Below are 3094 nucleotides of genomic sequence, written 5' to 3'. Positions count from 1 at the left end.
AGGGAGCCGAGCAGGTCGGCATACCTTCACGGGTTCGGTCCAGGGCCAACCACCACCAAGGAATCGACGGCGTTCGCGCGCTCGGAGTCTGGACACTGGAGGGTTTTGTTGGTGGAAGGTACGAGGAGGTTACGACCTTGTTTGCACTGTGCGCGATTTAACCACCGCGGGCCAAATCTTTCGAGCGACCGAGAGAACAAGCGCCAGAGAGAGAGAGAGAGAGATAGACGCAAGACGGCGAACAAGCGAACGAGCGAGAAGTAACTGGCCCCCGGGGCGACAACCGGCAAGTACGGTCCAATGGTTTCGGTTCTTGGTGAGGACGGTCTGTCCCGGGTCCGGGGCTTATGATGCTCCGGGGCGAAAACGGCAGAACTCATTCCCTCACGCTTCGTGTGTCCTCGCGTCTCGGTACACACCCCACCATCCATCACTTTTACTCCCACACGTGTAAGTGTGTGACTGGGCAAGTGTGCAAGGTTCGTCTTCGGCACGAAAAGAACCCCCTCCGCATCGCCGATCCGGGCCAGAAACCAGACCGACAGCCTCGTCGTGACCCAAACGAAACTAAAATTAAAAACGCTTTGGGCGGTAATATCATCATCCAACGTCGCCGCCATTACACCCCCCCACCCAACCCATCACTCAAATCATTCCCATGGACAGGAGCGCGGGAGAGGATGGCGGGTTGGAATATTCGCCGGTGGGGAAACATTCCCTCCCCAACTCCACCCTGGTTCCACCCTGCCTTTCCCCCCTCATGCCAGCATAAAGACAACCGACGAGGTGTTGTTGAGGGATGAGAACTTACCCGATGTCTCCGTAAGCAGGAGACAATGAGCTAGCGTCGGTAGGGATAGGAGGATGCCGTCATCGGCATCTTAGACGTCATCATTCCGAGCGGAGCGTTCGCTGATGTCCGATGCAGTTGCACAGTTCCGAATCGATGACGTTACAGTAACGGTCGTGGGTTGAGCACGCGTCACAATAATGAATTTTCCCGAATTTTCCACAGCCGATTAATTATGAATTTAATCACTTTTTCACTTTTGTTTCATCTCATTCTGTAGTAAACAAAATTAACAACTTTTCCTCCCTCTTTCTCTCCCCCTCTCTCTCTCCACCTTCTTTTCAGGTAACGTGTTCCCACATTCTACCAGGAAATCTCAATGAAATTCTCAAGTCTCTTCAATCTCAGTTTGGGAAATTCTTGGAAAAAAGGTTTCGGGGACCAACTTTCCCAAAGGCTAAGTACCGGGACGGAAACAGGAAAGAAGTATAGTACTCTCACACCCAAACACGGGATGGGGGAAAAAATAATGAAAAACTAACTGCGTCTCGCGCCCGTTGTTGGGCGGGAGCAAAAGCGGGCTCACACGAGCACACTTGCTTTTCCATCATGTGGCAAATAATTTCCACTTTGCACTTCACTTTTTAATATTCATACGAATTTTTCCTAAAATATTTATTTAACGATCATATCATGCATGTTATGAGTTTTTCCTCCTGCTCCACACAGCAAACACATGTGTCCTGTGTATGGGTGTGTGTGTGTGTGTCTTATCTCGTGCACGCTCGACGCTCGGTGCTCGATGGCTCGCGATGCGAAGGTAAACTTTCCCAGCTTTTCCCGGCACACACACCCACCCCGCGCACTCTCGTTTTTGGGTGGTGGAACTCATTTCGAGATCATCATCAGTATCCTCATCGTTGTAGCTGGCAATATCCGTCCGTGTCGTCCTGGGTTTGCGACTGTTGCACGCTTGACGTGTGCTGTCGGTTGGTGTTCGCTTTCCTTTCGACACACACACAGACAGCCAGCCAGCCACACACTTCACAGTGGACGAGTTTAGCGGACGAAAGCACGATCATCATCGTGCATCCCGGACCCGGGTTGTTTACATGAAAACTCCGGGTATTAAATTTTGCTGCTCTATTTACATTATTAAAAAGGCTCACTTCATATGAAGTCTTTTTTTTTCGTGCCCCTTTCTACCATTTTTTTGTCACACACACGCACACACACACACACCTACAGCGATATTTATGCGAAGCCATTTTATCACCCTTCACAGCTTAAGCTCGTGTTACAGGCAGCGAAAACTCGTCCCTCGTCGTGGTTGTTGTGGTTTGTGCTAGTGCACTTTCGATGCATTTGACGCGTGAAAATGAACTGTGACGAATGATGTTTTTGCCCAGCTTTAAACCACCACGGCGGCTAAAGTGGGCTAAAACACAAAACGCATCGCTCGTTTTTTCTCGCTCACTGTTTTGATTTTGATCTGTGTTTTGTAGTGTTTCCGCCGAATGCCACCTGAAGGCTGATAAATGGGTTGGCAATAGTTGTGATGTTACTGCTGGTGGTGGTGGTGGTGATGGGGCTTCAGTGCATATATATATTGCAAAATAATCTAATTCACTTGGAGCACACATTCCTTCGGGCGGCTGATGGTGTGTGTGTGTTGATGATGATGGGTTTTACTGAACGGCGAAGAGCAAGTTTTTCGTTGATCACTTTGCAATCGATCCGGGCACAAATTTACTTTACATATTTTAATAGCGATGTGGATGTCTTTTTCGCTGTTTTGGTTTTGAGTGTTGCACTAGACCGAAACTATGAAAAATTGAGAGAGAAAAAATGTAAAGAAAATAGAAAAAATCTTCATTAAAAATTGTTTCCTATATCTTAAAACTTGAACTTGAAACTCAGTAGAGAAATCACAAGAATATGTAAACAAAAAATCGTAATTAAAGGTACAAAAAATATAAAGTTATTGAAAAAAATAAATAGGAATCTTGCTTAACTGTTCACAATACCCATAAAATCAATAAACGTCATAACTAAATAAAAAGCACGTAAAACAATAGGAAATGTTACATCAAATAAAACAAATGCCCAAAGACAAAAAAACAAGCAGAATAAATCGAACAACTTAGATACACGCATAATAAATGTATTTCTTACCGAAAAACAAGAAAGCATTCCATTTGAATTAGTAAAGTTTAATTTTTGAATAGAAACTAGACTCTTCAACTTCAATATCCAAACCAACTAAAGTAGAAAAAAAATAAAAGAATTTCATTGCAAAGAAGA

Source organism: Anopheles stephensi, unplaced genomic scaffold (assembly GCF_013141755.1).
Source record: "Anopheles stephensi strain Indian unplaced genomic scaffold, UCI_ANSTEP_V1.0 ucontig89, whole genome shotgun sequence".
NCBI lineage: Eukaryota > Metazoa > Arthropoda > Insecta > Diptera > Culicidae > Anopheles > Anopheles stephensi.
The sequence above is the reverse complement of the archived record's forward strand: the minus strand, read 5'-3'. Positions refer to the sequence as shown.